The sequence below is a fragment of the Dermacentor silvarum genome, chromosome 1 (genome assembly GCF_013339745.2).
Source record: "Dermacentor silvarum isolate Dsil-2018 chromosome 1, BIME_Dsil_1.4, whole genome shotgun sequence".
NCBI lineage: Eukaryota > Metazoa > Arthropoda > Arachnida > Ixodida > Ixodidae > Dermacentor > Dermacentor silvarum.
In genome coordinates, this window is record NC_051154.1 from 327,074,479 (window position 1) to 327,094,240 (window position 19,762).

General features: G+C 48.2%; 2 protein-coding genes across 3 annotated transcripts in view; both read left to right on the forward strand.

The window, feature by feature from the left end:
• Nucleotides 1-19,762, forward strand: part of LOC119437342 (uncharacterized) — a 528,585-nt gene that overhangs the window by 442,592 nt on the left and 66,231 nt on the right. The window lies entirely within an intron of this gene.
• Nucleotides 1-19,762, forward strand: part of LOC125942285 (uncharacterized) — a 342,786-nt gene that overhangs the window by 234,732 nt on the left and 88,292 nt on the right. The gene's annotated exons all lie outside the window — the stretch shown is intronic.

Here is a 19,762-nt window from a genome sequence, read left to right on the forward strand (position 1 = left end):
GGGAGTGAGACCTCTATAAAGAAACGAAGCAAAACGTTAAAAGAATGATGTGAGAAAAACGTACCCGCACTGTATTCCAGACTCTGGATTTATGTACAAGAGGTGAGTGTCCCGTCCCACTCGTCGAAGATCCTTTATGGCTCCAGCGAGCACGTTACCGCCGTGGCAGTGGCAGCTCACAGAATGTTACACGTGGTTTGTTGAGATCGCAAAGCACGCTCCTGACACACATTCGACTTCATTTGGCCTCCATCGAAATGCGGCCCGCGATCTCGTGCTCAGCAGCGCAACGCCTTCGCTGACCAGCATGTCATAATATGCTGGGTGCCTGGGGACAGCCACGACGCAGTTAATGCGTTTGGACGACGAAATCGCCACACCATTAGCAACAAGAGCTTGGTGCTCTTCCGTAACTGTCCCCGCCATAGGTTTGAAGCCTTTCGTTATCAAAAAAAGCTAAGGCGCTATTGACGACGACTGTGGGGCTCCGGAACCTCTGATAAGCTCCACTTAATCGAATCGCGGTTAGGCAAATGTTTATCAGTAACCAGATCACGAGAAACCAGTGTCCTCTTCTGTCGACTCGGAATATGTGTATATGCTGCAGGCAATCATTTGCCAATTGATAAAGAACTTGGCGTCCGTGGTAGATGAGGCTGACCGTCGGTTTAATTTCGCCCACCTGGGATTATTTAACGTGCACCCGATGCACGGGCGTTGTTGCATGTTGCTACTTTTATTACATATTCGGGGTGGTGTCGTTTTTTAGACCACGCAGATTTAAAAGACAGAATTAATTGACCAAAAATCGTTAATAACTTTTTTAACACCTTGGATGCAGTTGTTTAAATAACAAATGTTGAGGTTGTCAAGGTATAAAATGCGCCCCGATTCTGTTCTAAATATTAAAAATTGCACCTCCTTGAACAAATTCATCATGGAATCTCAACGCTCAATCCTGGCAATATCGAAGCCGAGCGCGCCGTGAGCGCAGAAAAGGCGGCCCTGGTGTCAAATCAGACGGAAACGCTTCGTGACGACAAGTGCGACGACGGACGAAGCCGAACGTCTGCCGGTCAGTATACCGGCAGATACTGACACACACGGCACGTTTTGTGTGGCAGCCATGTGCTGCGACGCGCTATATCACCATTTGCCGCCACATACCATCATTACAGCTGGCCTCCGCAACAGGGCGTTTCCGTTTGACTTAGCTGCGGCAGGTGCTCGGTTTCAATGTTGCTTGGATTGAGCGTTGAGATACGATAACGAATACCTCGAATTATGCGCGATTTTTGAGAATTAAAACACAAATGAGGGTGCTATAAAATGTGACTGCCTACCAATTTGCGATATAAACAACTGCCTCCAGGGATCTAATAATTTAAAGCTAATTATTTTTAATGTTAATCATACTTCTGATACTCACGTTATTAGCGGCGAAACATGTCCGCATCGCCGAAGAACTTACCTGCAAGAACACCGCTTTCGCTGCACTCAAAGCATTTCCATAAAACATCTGCATATGTGTATGGTCTAAACGTATATTTTACGCACTTTACAGGGACTGATTTTGGGCCTCTTTACAGCCATGTTACATGCACCATTCACTTTTGATTTCTACATTGATTACTTATTACCACTAGCTTGGCATTGTTTGGCGTATCCGGCCCTTGCGTCATCATCATCGCCATAATTGGTAGCAGTGAGTGTTTCACCATTTCTGCCTTAGCTGAAACGTGTTCGTCGCCCTCGCGTTCCCGCTGCACATGATGTTTCACTCGGGGTTGCAAGCAGCACGCAGTGTCCCTGATCGGACTCGGCAACATGCCGAGTCTTGGTCGTGTGTCCGCTTACGCGCAGCTATGCGAAGCTTACACGGGTGTGCCGTTTTGCGCAGTAATCTTTAAAAGCTTCGCTTACACCGATTCAGACAGTGAGTGGCATCTGTTGCCTGTCCCTTTTCTTAACACATGTTCTTGGCGTGCTAGAGACCTAAGATGGTGGCCAGGTTGATGTAAATGGAAACTATATAGGTAGTGTGTGTCCCAGCTAATCCGGGCGAAGCTAATTGAAAAACAAAAACGGAAGAAAGAAGAAGCTGTGAGCTCGTCGCCGTCGCAGATCGCTGGCCAGCTGAGCTTCTACGCCGTAGGCAGAGATAACGTGAGAGATCGATGACGCTGAACGTTACTTTGTGTTCACGACAGCTAAAAAGCAGAGTTTGTAGTTATTATTACTGTAAATAACTAAAATTAATAACTTAGCACTATCTGTCATGAACTAAAAGCACTGATTTCGCCCTCTGCAGCGTTTCGCTGGAACTTAAGAGCTCCTGGGGCCAACCAAAATATGTTCGGTGCAAGCATGATGTGGCTGTTGTTGATGTAAAGGGCCGACCGTCACGGCGGCACGGACATTTTGTTACGACGGGCTGTGCAAAAAAGGATAGCCGTAGTCGAATGTGAAAGTGTATACACAATTGAAATTGCAAATAAAAATGGCTATATTTGGCTACGAAATACTTTGCACTTTTTTGTGTTTGGCTACATTTGGGCTACAGCTTCTCTAGCTTTTGGCTACGCCGCCTCGTCGTACCTGGCAACAGTGCCACGAGGCAAGTGTTCGTATTGGCGCTGTAATGAGCATCGCCCTGAAGTTGTGTTCACTGATTGTTCGCCCTTGTTAGCGGCACACGTTACTGCATGGTGCCGCAATCAGCGTCTCTTCATTCTACCATAGTCCCTTAATACGTTTCTCTGGTCACGAAACTCCCGCCTCAGTTTAATATAGAGCCGGCGCCTGCCGCCAGGGGCGCCATAGTAAAAGAAAGGCCCCCTAGCCGAGCGGCCGCTGCGGGCGGCGGCGGTATTTTTTCTTCGCTGGTCACGTTGCGGCCGAAAGCCCAGCTTCTTTTCGATTTTATTTACATTCTATTTTGTCGTAGCAGTTACAGTATCCAAACTCCAACATCTGAGAGTGTATTCTAACCGAAATCAAGGCACGTACAAAAAGTAAACAATATCAAAGTCAGCTGGCGGCTCCGTGTGTCAGCAGACGACGCGCATACAATTAATCTTACTGAGAAATCTGGGCCGTTATTTTGTAGCGATGCCTTTCCGATGCTAATGCCTTTTCGCGCTTGGTCAGTACGTGGTCAGAGCGAAGGTCCGCTCACGTATCAACGGGATCAGCCGGCCGTGAGCGGTGGATGATAAGACTAGTATAGAATAAAGCATAACGCATAGCTACAAAATACCGGCCCTGTCGTTAGTTGACCCAACCGGCTTCGATTAAAAACTTTTAAACGACTTTTACGCGCTGTACAAAGAATAAGACATTAGAGGCGTGGGGTTGCCATAAACGACAACGTGACTTCAAGGTCGTGCGCTCTTACCGAATTCCGATTGCTATCGAGCCGTTCAGGCTATCGTGACACATTCTAATCGTACGTACCATAAAATGGTCTAGGACGTCAGAATTAGTTTGAAACAGGTACATCGGCAGATCGTAGCCGTGAATGAAACGCTTGCTTGAAGGAATAAAGTATTGTCATTTTCATGTATCGCAAGCTTTGCTAGTTTTCGTGCGTATTATTTCAAATGTGCGACAAAGTTTTCAAACCTGATTTTCGTTGTCAATATGCCCTATAAGAACACAAACGGATTAATATGCCCGACTGACTCAGCTCTGCGCTTATTAATCTCTAACTCGCACGAGCAGAGTGACGAGGGTGGACGGTCCGTTGCACTCAGTACCATACCTACTTGGTGAACTGGGACTCAAAATAGTATTTGAATCGCGAGCTTTATTTCAAGCAAATGTAGAATCACACACACGCGCATGCACGCGCACGCTCACACACACGCACACACACTCACGCACACTCACACGCGCGCGCGCACACGCACACACAAATATAAAGTACGCGTCCAAACTTTCAGCCCACGCCGGCCGTATCTGCAGTCTCCGGGTCACGGTGTAAGATATATACTCTTTAGGTGGGGCACACTTCTCGGCTTGCTTGCTAGACGCGATCGACCAGATAAAGTAGCAAGGGCGCGCGTCTATCGGGGCGGTGACGGCAGCGGATACCTATCGGCGGAACGACGCAACTTCAGTTAGAACGCAGGCGAGAGCGTGCGCCGACAAGGAACGCGCGCATGCCCTCTCCCCGGTGACCTACTTTCGTGCATCACTCAATCATTTCGGATTTCCCGCGAACCGCCGGTTGCTATAACAACGGGAGATTAAGCCAATAAAAGGCTTTCTGTGTTGAAGTTGCGTTCTACTGCCGATAGGTATCCGCTGCCGTCACCGGGCCGATCGGCGCGCGCCTTTGCTACTTTATCTGGTCGATCGAGTCCGGCGAGTCTCCTCACCTAAAGAGTATATATCTTACACCGTGCTCCGGATTTAAGGTGGCGGTGCCACTCCGGCGGCACGCACTCGACATTTTAGTAATAGTTTGCGGACGCACTGTGCTTTCTGCGCTCATTGGACGAATTTGAACGCTTTATTGCGTTGGAAAGCTTACTTTCTGCGCTTTCCAATGATGCCTAGTATTATTTCCTAGCCTGAAGCGTTGCCTGACGGCAGTCAAAACATTGGGAGCAAAAAACGGCGTTTTTGCTGTACTAGCCTCCGCTGTACTGCGCTTCCGGCCAATCTGTTCAACATAACAAAATGAAATTTGCTGTGTCTTTAAATGAAATGTTATACAAGGTTTCTGTGAAGAGAAATTGCGTGTAAAGCAATTAGAAACTTATATAGGTGCCAATAAAAATGGTCAAAACTACAAAAGTTTATGAATGAATATCCTTTTAAATTCGGGACAACAATATTTGGTGGTTTTCTAGGCTACAGTGTACTTATCATCTATGCAATGTTTTGTGTTCTGATGAACAGTTCGTGAGGTATTATTACTTAGAATTCGCAATTTATGACTATACTTGGTCACGCATTACCGGCGACGGGACAATACTATTCTAGCTGAAACTCCGAAATTTTCAATAATCAAGCAGCAAGCCCTTATCTCGGACTCTATGAAGAGAAAATTGGCTTAGGTTAATTAGGGAATCTACAGGGGAGTAGTGAATTTAGCTAATTTATCTGCTTACCAGGTCCGTGCAAATTGATATTCTTTTTCATGTACCCGCTAATTCACAACAATTGTTGCACATTACTATAACCATACAGTGTCATGTAATTACTAGCATTCGCGAGTTTTACTTAGCAGTGCTTGAAACAGGAGATTTTAAATAAATAATAAATCTCACAGGCGATTTTCGGTGGTGGCGCCATCTGTGCAGAAACAGATCAAGCTGTCTCACGTCAGTTCCAACGTTTGTCAAATGTGGCGCGACTAAACAATATAAAGCACGGCGGTTCCGCAACTCTGCAGCGAGGTAGTGCGGCAGGCTTCGGGTGGGAAGGGACGAACGGCAGGGAGCACATCGTCACGTGTCAGTGGCGCACGGCGGGTGGAGAACCAGCTAGCGCGAACTGGAGGACGACAATCGCAGGCGGGAGGCAAACGTGTAGAGCGAAGGGTCCTAGTGGTGGGGGACTCCAACGTAGCTAGGGTTAAGGAGGGCGTCCTTACAACAGTGAAGTCAGACGGGCGGGGGAGGGTGGAGGCCCAGTCAGGGAAGTGCATGGTTGACGCAATGGAAAAAGCTCAGAAGGTGGTATCGGACAACCTGGAGCATGAACATCTGGTCGTTATCCATGCTGGTCTCAACGATGTGCTGAAGGGAAGGAGCCAGAACCTAAACGGACAGTTAGAAGTTGGGTTGCGTAAACTCAGAGAAACCTCTGCGAATGTGCATGTGACCATATGCACAATCCCACATGTCCGGGGCCAGGCTAGCGGGATGGAACGGAGTGTGCTTGAGGCTAACCGGGTCATTAGGGGTCTGAGCCGACCACTTGGGTACGGCATAATGGAGGTAAACCGGGAAGTGTACGAGTCTGGCTCCCACCCTTTTGCACAGGATGGCATTCACTACAGTGGTGCCACGGGCGGGAGCGTAGGTAGTAGGATAGGGCGCCAAGCTACGGCTTTTTTGGGGGGACCCAGAGCCCTAAGACCACCAGTGTAGACGAAGGACCCAGAGAGGCTCCAAGATTCAAGAAACGTAGAATCGGTAGAAGAAATAGACGTAAGCACCAGGGGCAAGGTCATTCTGACATAGGGTACATTAACATGCAAGGTGGCAGGAATAGGCTGAAGTGGGAGGAGATAGACGAGCAACTAAGGCAGGAAAAGCTGATGGTATACGTGTTTGTGGAGACACATCTTAGGGACATGGAGCAACCTCCCTGTAATCCTGACTATGCATGGGAATATTGCAATAGAACAGAGGGCAGCAGAAAAGGGGGTGGAATTGGTAGAGTCACTCATAAAAGTATGAATTGGCAAAGGGTCAAACAGGAATGCAAGGAGCATTTATGGCTAAAAGGGAAAGTTGCAGGAGAGCAGACACTCCTTGGCTTTGTATACCTGTGGACAGGAGCAAATGCCAAAGAGGAAAACAAAAAAATGCTGGAATGCATATCAAGTGACATTAATGAGCTAGGAGAAGGGTGCGAGATTATTATACTAGGAGATATGAACGCACACATAGAAGACATGGACGGGTACACAGACTCAACAGGCAACATGATGCTGGATATGTGGGAAATTCATGACTTAGTTGTATGCAACAGTACTGAGAAGTGTGAAGGGCACATAACATGGGAGGTAGGAAGCCTGCAGTCGACGATAGATTATGCACTAATGTCACATATGATGCACAATAGGCTAAATGTAATGAGCATAGATGAATATGGCTCCAGAAGTCTAGGTAGTGATCACAAACGTATTAAGGTGTTTTAGAAGGGAAATGAAAGTAGGTAGCAGGCAAGATGAACAACCAGGTGGGATATTTTACTCGGAAAAGCAGCTTGAAATAGCAACCCAGCAAATTGAGGAAGTAATTTCAGAGGATACAAAAACAGAATGGACATATGCAAATTTAACAGGGCTATTTGAGCTAGAGCTTACTAAGGTGCGAGTCAGGACAAAAGAGAACAGAAGACGTAAACCCAAGAGCTGGTGGGATGAGGACGTTAAGAAGCCCATAGAGAAACGTCAGGAAGCATCCAGGGAACACAGATATTCAAAGCAGAGGGTGAACCAGAAGCTGATGTAGGCAGAAAATGGAATAACTTTTTAAACTGTAGAAGGGAAGCATCCCAATTGATCAATGAGAAGATCAGAAGAAAGGGGAGCCAATGGTTGTCAGAAGTAAACAAAAAGGATAGAAAAGCAGCGAAGAAATTTTGGAAACATCTCAACTCCTTGAGTAATAAGACTAGCCTAGAGCAGAGGTTTATAGTTACAGCTCAAGGTGTTCGACTAGAGGGAGATGAGGCAATGGAACATATAAGAACAATGATGACAGAAAAATTTCAAGAACGAAACATAGCATGTGCTCAATCAGGTGAGGATGGACTAGTCAGTGCAGTGGCTCCACTTGCACAAAGCGATTGTGAAAGATCAGAGAAGAGGGTTGCTAGTAGCACGTCGACAAGTCCTGAACGCATCCCAATTATGTTGATAAAGACATTGGGCCCAAAATCTAAGAAAGCATTAAGAGAGGCAGTGAGCAAAATGATAATGGACGGTAAAGCCCCCGACGGGTGGAGACTGAGCAGGATGAGCATGATGTATAAGGGAAAGGGGGACAAAGCCGACATAAACAACTACCGTCCCATAACAGTGACGTCAGTGGTTTACAGGGTGGTGATGCAGATTATAAAGGACAGACTGCAGACATGGCTGGAGAGCGAGGAGGTGCTGGGGGAACTACAAAATGGGTTCCGGAAACAAAGAAGGTTAGAAGATAATCTGTTCTCATTGACACAGTGTATTGAAATAGCAGAAAAGGAACACAGGCCCCTATGGCTTGCATTTCTGGATATCAAGGGAGCCTATGACAGTGTAATCCAAAAGGATTTGTGGGACATACTGGGTACTCTAGATGTGGAAGATGGAGTAAGAAATCTTTTAAAAGATATCTATAAAAGTAACAAGGTGCTTATAAAATGGGAAAACAAGGTATCTGGGCCTATAGAGATACAGCAGGGGCTTAGGCAGGGGTAGAGCACTGCACGGGCCAGATTTTTCGGCCCGAGCCCGGCCCAGGCCCGCTTTACAAGGCCCGAGCCCAGCCCGGGCCCGTAATACAGAGCCCGAGCCCGGCCCGGGCCCGGGCGTACATGACCGGGACCAGCCCGGGCCCGGCCGGGGCCCGTGGTTCCAAGCCCGGGCCCGACCCGGGCCCGGGCGTTCATTACTAAGCTTAGCTAGGGCCCGCGTGTGCATGACCAGGCCCGGCCTGTAAGAGAAAAAAAATCTTTTTTTTACTTACAGATTGTACCGTATCTTTCAGCCTCGCGTTCTCGAGGTTTAATCAGCTGCAGTATATAAGTAATAAAAGGCCGAAATCTTTGTTTCTCCCACGGGAACATCAGTAATCCGGCCCATTGCCTGTGCTGCTATTTTTCCGCTGGTGCCCATGCACTTACCTTGATTTGTACGATATGGTTCTATGATGTCATTTAGTATGCAAATATACAGGGTGTTTCATTTTAGCTGAACCAAATTTTTAAAAATTGCCTGTTGCAGATTGCACAATTATATAACAATCCTTGATCTAAACTACTCGATGAGGCGGTCATTACTTCCAAGAGAAAACATAACGCCTAATTGAAGAATTAACATAATTACGCTAATTAACTTTTTCATTAATTATTTTACGGCACATCTTTCAATCTACGAATTATAGCCGCTGAGTTCGCAGGCGTATCCACTTGGAATGAATTCTCAGGACTGTACCAGTTTCGAGATATTAATTTTCGAGGTGTCCGACGAAATGAATGGGCGTTCCAGTTAACTTTTTGAGGAAAACGCTGTTTTATGCATTGAAGCGCAAAAGTAACTGGCCTTAGCGCTAAAATAATGCAATAGTATCGACACTGGTAGTAGTGCAATCGCAAAAGCGGTAACATGGAAATGGTTTGAGGAGTGGTTCTTTGTATAACTTATTTTTCCTTACGGCAGGGTTAATGGGAGATCGCAGGGAGAGGCCTTCGTCCTGCAGTGCACATAAATATAGGCTGATGATGATGATGACAGTCATTTTTCCCGTGTGACTTCAGCTTGGCACAGAATGCATTGAACCGTGCAATGCATAACGGTTGCGTGTGCTCGAAGGCCTACTTAAGTCCTTTAATGAGCGGGCCCGAGTCTGGCCCGGGCCCGTGGCTTCAAGCTCGAGTCCGGCCCGGGCCCGCGGCCTCAAGCCCGAGCCCGCCAAAAAAACGCTTCGGACGGCCCGGCCCGGCCCGCGGGCCGGGCCGGGCCCGTGCAGAGCTCTAGGCAGGGGTGCACTCTGTCACCTCTGTTGTTCATGCTGTATTTACAAGGATTAGAGAAAAAATTAGAGAGGAGCGGACTTGGCTTCAACCTTTCCTTTTTCAAGCAAGGAGAATGGATTAAACAGTCATTACCAGGACTGATGTATGCGGATGACATTGTACTTATGGCTGACAGCAAGGAAGACTTGCAGAGATTAATGAACATCTGTGGTAAAGAGGGAGATAGCTTAGGTTTGAAGTTTAGTAAAGAAAAATCGGCAGTCATGATTTTTAATGATAATCAGGGCAGCGAGCATAGGATACAGGAGGTTACGCTGGAGGTGGTGGATAAGTACAAATATCTTGGAGTGTGGATAAACAATGGGGCTGAGTACCTAACGGAACATGAAAAATATGTGACGGCTAAAGGTAGCAGAAATGCAGCTGTGATGAAAAATAGGGCACTGTGGAATTACAATAGGTACGAAGTGGTGAGAGGGATTTGGAAAGGGGTGATGGTCCCTAGTTTGACTTTCGGCAATGCGGTCCTGTGCATGAGATCAGAGGTTCGAGCAAGGTTGGAAGTTAAGCAGCGAGGGGTAGGTAGACTGGCTCTGGGAGCACACGGAAATACACCCAATCAGGGGGTACAGGGTGACATGGGATGGACGTCATTCGAGGGCAGGGAAGCCAGCAGCAAGATAGAATTTGAGGAGCGATTGAGAGAAATGGCAGAAAAGCGGTGGGCAAGTAGAGTTTTCAGTTATTTGTACATGAGGAATGTTGATACAAAATGGAGGAAGCTGACCAGAAAACTGTCAATGAAATATTTGGACTGCAGGAGGGGTGAAAACCAGGAAACAGCGGTTAAGAAAAAGGTTAAGGAAACAGAGAGGGGTCTGTGGAAAACAGGGATGCAGACGAAATCAGCACAGGGAACATACCGAACTTTCAAGCAAGAAATTGCCAAAGAAAATATCTACGATAATTCTAGGGGAAGCTCTTTGTTGTTTGAAGCCAGGACGGGAGTATTGCGGACTAAGATGTACCGAGTCAAGTACCCAGGTATAGACACGTTGTGCTGTGCGTGTGGAGAAGAAGAGGAAACGACTGAACACCTCATACTTTTCTGTAAAGGACTTAACCCTACAGTGCAAAGCAACGGGGCTGATTTTTTCAAAGCATTGGGGTTTAGGGACAGTGAAGGCAAATAGACTTTAAGCGGGTAGAAATAACCAAACAGAGGTTATCTGATTGGTGGATAAAATCAAGGCAGGGGTGAAATTTCACCCACCACAAAGTACAAAATATGTTAATAGTCATGGCTAGGTGGCGTATGCCACCGCCCGGTTTGAAGGGTTCAGCCTCATCCATCCATCCATCCAAGCGCGCAGAACGCGAAGGGAATTGTCTCTCCTGGTTTGAGCGTTTGGCTCAGTCTAGTCACGGCGCCTCCCCCACTTCCTTCAAGCACACGTGTCTGCAACCACGCCTTCAATGTAGTCCTACATGAGTTCACTAACTTGTGGCTGCGGGGAGAAAAATAAACAAAGAAAGAAAGCGCCGTGCACGGTACATCATGAGTGCATGCTAGATAGCCAGCAGGTTAGGCTATCGTGCCAAGGAGAATTGCAAATTGCCCTCGCCCCCTCAATTTTGCAGGCTCGTACGACGATATCTGGAAACTTGCTTTCCCCACGCGGTGAGGTGTGTGGCAGGTGTTTGACTATTGTACGCGACGCCATTGGGAACGATAGGATTAGCAGCCAAGAATGAGCGAGCCTTGCAGACTGCAGGGAAAAGTTTTGATAGGTGCGTGACCTGCTGCATTCCAAGCCGCGCGCAGTGTTGCCAGGTCGTACGAGGCGGCGTAGCCCAAAGCTACAGAAATTGTAGCCCAATTGCAGCCAAACCCCAAAAAATCGCAAAAAAAATTTCGTGGTCAAATTACCCATTTTAGATGCGAAGCATCTTATGCTCGTCGTACGATTCAAAGCATTCAAGCCCAAGCCCTTAAGATATGTCTTGGCCTACCACGCAGTGCGTCAACGGCTGAAACCATTGCCATTGCCCAGGATTACCCAATCACGACGCACATTGCCGTTGAGACAATGCGTACGCATCTCAGACACTATGCTAGGACCCCTTCCCACCACCTGGCGAGCCTCACTGCTGAAAGGACCTGCTCGACATTTAGCGCTATTGTCAGTGCACGTCGTGCATGGTTTACTTCAGGGTACGCCCCTGCGGCCAAGCCAGTGCTTCCTCCGTGGTGTTTGAGCCGTCCACAAGTACATATAACGATTACAGGGCTACAGAAGAAGTCAGATGTACCGGCCCCTGCTCTAAAACAACTGAGCTTACTCCTCTTGCATGAAAAGTACAGCAACCACGTGCACATCTATACCGATGGATCGACTACGTCGTCCAGTTCTGGTGGTGCGGTGGTTATACCAACGCGAGGAACAACACTGCGGTTGAAGACATCGCATGTCACGACCTTAACGGCGGCAGAACTAACGGCTCTGCGTCGTGCACTAGAATTCATTGATTCTGAAAGACCTACAAAATGGGCTGTGTTTTCAGACTAAAAACCGGCATTACAGCGCATGCAGTCAGTTCTCCGACGCGGCTGTCATGAACAGTTGACATACGAAACCGTGAAATTTCACCATCACGTCCAACAAAAAGGCCACGAGGTTGTATTTCAATGGGTACCTGGTCATTGTGGAATCAGTGGCAATGATTCCGCAGACAACGCTGCTCGCACATCACACCAAGAAGAGCTCAGCGTTCCAATTCCACTTTCGAGGACAGACGCCGCAAGGCAGCTTCGACACCTGGCACGCAGTCATCTCACTGACCGAGTGGAACTCGCCAAACCTACGACTTACGCGACTGTATCAATTAAACCCCTCACTGCAACTCCGACCTCCATTCGGACTTCCTCGACGTGAAGCTTCGCTTCGCTGTCGCCTTTGGTTAGGAGTTGCCTTCACAAAGGCCTACTCTACATTAATTGGAGTGACCGACAGTGCAGCATGCGAGGTCTGCGGCACCGACGAAACGATTGACCACCTGCTGTGCCACTGTCCACGATATGCCCAAGAAAGACAAGAACTTGCAAACGTGATAAAACAACTGGACAATCGGACGCTTTCCGTGCAGGTGCTCCTGGAACACCGCCCCCATCGATCGTCGGCCCATAAAGCGGTGAAGGCACTTTTGTGCTTTTTGAGGACGACGGGCTTGTGTCAACGTCTGTGACTATTAGTGCACTAGCACACGCGTCAGCGAACTAACCGCACATTTCCCTTCTTTCCTTCCCTCATCTCTCTCCCTGTCATCTTTGTATTCCCTCTTCCCATTCCCCCGGTGTAGGGTAGCCAACCGGACGTTATCCTGGTTAACCTCCCTGCCTTCTGCCTTTCTCTTGCTTCCTTATGCTCATGCACACCCGCACTGCGGATGCGCATCCTCCTCCCCTCCTCTCCATGTCTCCTCTCCTTCCGCATTCCTCTACAAGGCAAAACTCCTGTGTTTTGACTGGCTTGCGACGAGCGTTGCTTGTTTTCCGGCGACAAAAGTAGATCTCGGACCCATTGGTGGGACGAGTGCTTTGTCCGCTCGCGCGATGTAGACTTTCCGATCGCCGAAAAGATCGGCAAGCAGAACATCTACTTCGCGCGACAGGGAAAAGCCCTACTAGTGTGAACGGGCCTTTAGGACGACGCCGTTCCGTCCGCTCAGCGTGAGTTGCCTCGCGTTCCCTGTCGCGCAAGCATATCGTACTCGCGTGAAGTTGTAACAGAGTAGTTCAAGCGGAGCTCTATACCTTGCTATCGTGGTCAATACTATCACCCTTCAGAGGAAAGTGGTACATTTCATAGTAAAGCATTCCTTGCCTCATACTTAGCACTTTGCTGTAATAGGTAGGTGGGTTATAGGTAGCTAGGTTCCTGTCTCGACTCGCTTTAATAAAAAGAATGTGTGACCGATTGTATCATCGAAGTTATGCAGTGAAGCACAACAGCCCACGGTGCTCTTAAACGCTAAGAGCACCGTGGGTTTCCTTTTTTTTAAATGTTTTTTATAGGTGGTGGTCAAAACACGACGTCTAAGACATGTTCACGGCTCCCGAGGTCGCTTCTGCCAAAAAGCATAGCCTTGAAGATCCGCAATTCAAATCCACTTGACGTGGACACCACCTATGGCCTAACACATCGAACGCATACTTTTCTCGTTCCAAAGCCTGCCAGCTCTTTGAAACACTCGACGCCTGTGCCTCGTGTCCCTTTCTCGTCTTCTTTCCTTGTGAATTGAGAATGTAAGACTGGGCGTGTTCGTTGAGCGCATTCTGAAGCGCGAGGCGCGAAGACGACGACGGACAAAGTGGGAGAAAACACACATACACACCCCCCACGGGCGCCACTTCCAACATAGTTTAGTCAGAAAAAGCACCGTATATAAGCCCAAGGCGCTATCACAGTTTTATCAATGCGCAGACGCATTCAGGTAGTTCAACTCTTTCGATGACAGTGAAACCGAAACCACGCTGACACACCTATTGCCTGCTTCGATAATTCTCCTGGCTTCGATGATTAACCTAACCCCCTTATAGTGGCTTCTGGCGACAATAGAGCAGGTACGAAGATTAGGTTTACACTTGTGAACGCAATCTCGGCAATGAATTGCCAGGTGATCCTCTCTGCCATTCCTGACGTTATTGTTGGGCTCTCTTAACCGATCATTCAAGCATTACTCAGTTTGACCCTCGTATTTTTTTTTTTTTTTTTACTGCACGACATGGGAATTTCGTAAACCACTCCGACCTGGCAATCGACGTAATTATTTCCGTGGTTTACAGCGCAGGCCGGGGCTCTTGCGGAGACAAGGATTAGTCATCCTGCAGAGCCTGGAAAGCTTCAACAGGGCGGAGAAGACCACCTTTCAGTGAAGGCTCGCACTTTGAGGAGCCGTGTTTGACTGCACAATCTCTGGGACCGGCCCACTTTTCCCAGTACTTTTCTCGTGGAAGCTTACGGTAGTAGAAACCATGCGACGCAGTACCGAGTTCGTGATCGCCGAAGTTAATTATATTTTAACATTTATTCGCAGCAGTACAAATGTCATCGTCGTTTTAACATACCCCACATGGCATGGTGATAAATAGGCACGAATGTGTAACTCATTGTCGCTGATTGACATCACAATTCGCGTTTCTCACACTTATGCTCGTTCACTACCTATGTAGCGCCCAACAATCGGCATGCTGTCAGCACGCGTCGAACGGCCGGCGTAAAAATCAAGTCATTATCGTTTTCAACGTGGTAGTCGTCATGTAGTTGCGGTCACATACCCGTGTGATTGCGACTCCCACACACACAACTAGTCAACTTACACAAACATGGTGGTCGACCTGGTATCGTTTTGCGAAACCACTAACACTGAATAGCCAGTGCTGTTAGTGGCTGCGATGCTTTGCATCTTTGCAGCAAAGCATCTGTGCAGGTAACAGATTCTATTATTGGCCACGGTGGCCGTATTCCGATGAGGGCAAAAATTAGCAGCGCTCTTGCAATGCTTTGTTTGGCCCTCCAGCAGGGTGGCCCAGCAGGGTAACCCCCCCCCCCCCCCCCCGCTCACCAACGTTTTGATTGCCTCTGGCGACAATAGTGTTTGTAATGTTCGATGTGTTTGTAATGCTCCATGGTCTTCCATCCTTTGCATCCTTTACATGGGGGGGGGGGGGGGGGGGGGCATGTTGAAAAACACCACGTGCTCAAAATAATTCCCCAGTCCTACGTGAGAGCGTCTTTCATTGTCCCTGCGCTGCCCGTGGGCAGGTAAACCCAATCAGTTAGGTATTGTAGTTTTCTTTATGTTGCTACGTACAAATCGCCAACGGTTCACTGTATAGTTGAAGCGGAACCAATCGAAAGTGCCGCACTCACAATCCGGCCAATGATTATAGCAGCGAGAGATGGAACGCCTCGTATCGATAAACAGTAAACGCCTCACTGTAGGCGCGATTTATTATGATGTACAGGGTTCGAAGAGTTCTTCGAAAGAAGCGGTCTTCGCTAAAACGAAACGCACGTGCTTGTCCTAGTACGCACACCACACACAAAGTTCACGTGATTGACGGTGCACTTTCACTCTAGCAGGATGTCGTTCGTGAAGACGCCGAACGTGAAGAGAGGCGGGTACTGTGGCCCCGGATGCTCTGCAGCGACGTCCTCGTCGCATCCCTCCAGCCTCACGCCTGCGGAAGGCAGGCTCAGCATGTCTCTTGGCAACCCTAGCTTCCATGCTGCGCCGGAAGTCTCCGCGCTGGAAGTTTGGCTGGACGCGTCCTTTTTGATGCGAGGCTGACTGCAGACGTTCGTTGGCTCGTTCTGAGGCTGGGGGGGAAGGCTCTCCCTACGAACAAGAGACCAGTCACTGGAGCCGTACGCTGCAATAGGAAAAACAAATATCAGGCTGCGTTCCTTCCTTGGAGAATGTTAACGTGTGCGGTATCCCGGTAAACGCAATGACGTTTTCTGATTACTGGGTTGCCGGAGCCGTAAATAACAGCGCCCGCGTCGGAGGCGCCACCTGCTGGCGCAAAACTCAACCAGACAAACGCCGCCATGGCCTCCGAGCGCTGGCAGATAATTCCCGTCGTCGCACTAGGCGCGCTCCCCGGCAGGAAAGTGTAATGTCTGAAACTTAAGCTCGTTTCCCTGTGTTTTTTTTTTTTTTTTTTTTGCAGCACACACATGTATCATCCTGTGTTGCACATTTTCTCCGGTATGTTATTGTCCTCAGGCAGCCAGTACAGGCCTCACGTAGCAAGGCACTTCGCTTTGCATTATCATACAGACTTTCCTCCCCCGGTTTCTTTTCTCGATGTGTTTGTAATGCTCCATCCTTTGCATCCAATTTATGGTCTCTTTATCTCTCACGTTTAATTTATGACTTCTGGTTGTCCATTTACACTTTCGATTACCCTGTACTTGGTTGCCAGCTTCCGTGACCTCTTCCGCCATTCCGTGTCCACGCATAATTTTTGAGGTACCGAGCACTTAGGGAGCCTAGGGAACCTACATGCAAGCGCCGTTTTAGGGTGGTGACAACTCCGAAATTTTGAGCGCTATTTACCGCCAAATTTGGTGAGTAGCCATTTTGATTCTCAATATCGCTAGTAGTCGCGGCGTATCCCTGCATTCTTTTTGTCACGCTCTCATGTACCCCTTTTGGCACGCCATCTAATAAATTTCTTTAGTTTTGCAGCAATGCGCACACGAAACCTGCATACATCTTTAATATACTAGTTGCCTGTTCCTCTTATTTTAACGCATCAAACTTATGTTTTTCAATGGCATAGAATGCAACAAGTTATAAGGAAGGGTGGCGTGCTCGTGGTAGTATTTTCTCACGCCAAGAATGTGCACTGCATTAAACATTGTCGTTGCCTTCCCCTTGTACACACTATATAAAGGGTGTTTTCGAAGTGTGCTGTAATAAAAACTGTGCTTACAAGCCTGTTTAACTAAAACGTAGATGTGCCATGCACTGCTCTCAGACACGCTAAGGTCTCTGGCTGCTGAGGCCAAAGTTTATTTTAAAATATGAATTAGTTTCACAGCATCAACGGGTGCAGGAAACGTGGTCTGTCGGCTGGTCTTTTCGCCATTTTGTTTCCCACATGCTATATTTGACGGAAAATTTTACCCGCCAATTTAGCTTACCCTTACAAAGGTAGTCACCACCCTAAAACAGCGCTTGCATGTAGGCTCCCTAGGAGCACTCGCTTGCGAGCGCCGCGGTGCGGAGAATGACCTGGCTATGCCCACCATTGAACTTTCGCTATCTCCGTGCGAATGGGACGGAAGGAGCAAAACCTGCCAGCGCTCGAATCTCGGACGCCATGACATAGCGCTATTATTGCAGCCACCACTACAGGGCGATCACTGTTAAGAATTGTGGAGTTTTTTAAAAATAGCCTCTTGCAGATAACATAATTCCAGTCCTTGGGCGGGATTGTTGAGAGAGGCGGACATTACTTGCACGAGAAATCGAAACACATATTCAAATAACTAACAAAAATCTAGTAATCATCTGTTGAATCAATTACTTCACGGAACATGTTGTAATTTACGCATTGTAGCCGGTGAGCTTGCAAGGCGTATCCACTTGGAATGGATTTCCAGAATGACGCCAGTTTAAAGATGTGCCATCAAACTTGCCGTAAAAATGCATTGTTGTTCCACTTACCTTTTTAAGAAAACACTTTTTTATGCATTGAAGCACGAAAGTAACTGGAACGTCCATGCATTTCGTTCCACGCTTTGGGAAATAACATCTCGGAGCTGGTCTCATCCTGGAAACGTGGATACGTCTTCCAAGCTGACCGGCAACAATTCATCAATTTCAATATGTGCCGTAAGGTAATTAATTAGGAAGGTAATTAGTGAACTTTCGTTAATTACTGGGATATGTGTTTCGATTTCTCGTGCCTGTACTGTCCGCCTCGTCGATCAATCCAGCTCAGGGACAAGAATTACGCCATTTTAAAAGTGCCATAAAACGTAAAAGTCAACACCCCGCACATATTGTTCTTGAGATTATCGACGAGAAGTGGCCTATATCGCACATACTGTGCGATATAGTATACTGTGCGCTACAATCCCTGATCGCTCAACACGGCGCTGAAGAATGAACGAGTACACATAGCACAATGAGCACGACAAACAGTAAAACACAAACGACTCGCATGCGGAAGCACCAAGCCGGACAAGAGCTGTGCTTTCAAATGTATCTGTCAATTTTCTTTTGCTCTAATCAACTTGTGGCTCCATACTCTCGTTCTAGTGTAGCACGAGGATCACCCCGGCGTCTTCTTCCACTATCATTTTCGTTTCGCTTTAGTAACCACACAAGACTTGTAGCAAATTGAACGCTAATTTCAATTAAACAAACTGTAATTTCTACGATGCTTTCCTTGGCTTTATTACCTGTTGACTTCGTCTGCTTGTTACTATATATCAAGCCTCTCTGCCCCATTCGTCATATTGCCTCTATTGTCATGAATGTCTTCCTCTCTCTAGATCTCTCTCGAGAAGGGTTACGCGTCTACATTACGCCATGCGTGGCTCTTTTCACTGCACGTAGGGAGAGCGTCGACCTCTAACCTCGAAGTCCCCTAGAAGCGCATCTAACCATTCTTCCGCATCATGCACTATCGGTAGCGTACAAACTGTCAAAAACTGGCGGGAAAACCTGAAGACCGCTGTCACATTTACTGCGCCGAGGAGATAACGGAACCGGAAGCCTTCCGAAAACCCCACATTGTCTCGCGAAACGAGCACATGCTCACAAGAACGAGCAGGGTTTCAACAATCAAAAGTGCTTTAAAATCGTATCAACTCACCTCCGGTCTTCGCAGCGTCTTCAAAACAACGTCTGTCAGGTGAACTCTTTCGTTTGAGGATGATCGGGGTCACAGGTTGCTCAGAAGCCGCAGGCATGGCACCGGGGGGAGAATTTTTCACTTCATCTAACGTGAACATCCCGTCCCAGGTTGCTGCGGGCTTCCTGTCACGGCCTCCACGGCTACCACGGCCACCACGGCTGCCACGGCCACGACAAGGTGTTGCCCTGCACTGCTCTTCGATTCCGGTCATGACTTCTGGTGTTACAGCACGTGCAACAGACGAACAAGTATGCGACTGATCCGTGAGTTCACAGAAGCAACTACGACTGACAACCGTTCCCTTTCCGTCGCGGTTCATAGTGCAAAACTTGGAGAAAGGTCCACGTAACTGCTCGCTTTGCTGGAAAATGACGATGCACAGAAGCACGAAGCAGGCCGCAGAGTCGTCCAATGCGTGCGTCTTCTTCAGCGAGCGTGTAGCAGACTGCTGCGAGGCGAGCACACGGAGACGCAAGCGCGGCTCCGGAAACGCGACGTTAGCTCCGCGTGCGAGTTTCCGAACTGAACCCGGGCGATGTCCGCGCGGCGCGCTGTCTTCTGAAGTCTTCGTCGTTTCGCGACCAGACTACACTTGCGACGCCGCTGATTTCGTGGCAGGCGTTATCTGTGTGCTTCCGTAAATACGCAGCCCTGCCTTAGCGCTAAGCGTTACCAATTTTCCTTTGTTCCGCTAACCAGCGCCGCCTCTATTTTCTCAATGGCGGCGCAATCGCTCCCTGCCCAATGGGAACCGTTGGTGCGCGCCTTAGTTCAGTGAGTTGCCGCGATGTGACGCTACCCTGATGGTACGACTGCTTGGGTCACGCGTGCGTGTCAGTGCTCTCCGCTGCCGTTCCGGAAGAGATGCGGTAGACGCTCCGTCCCTCACATATTTCC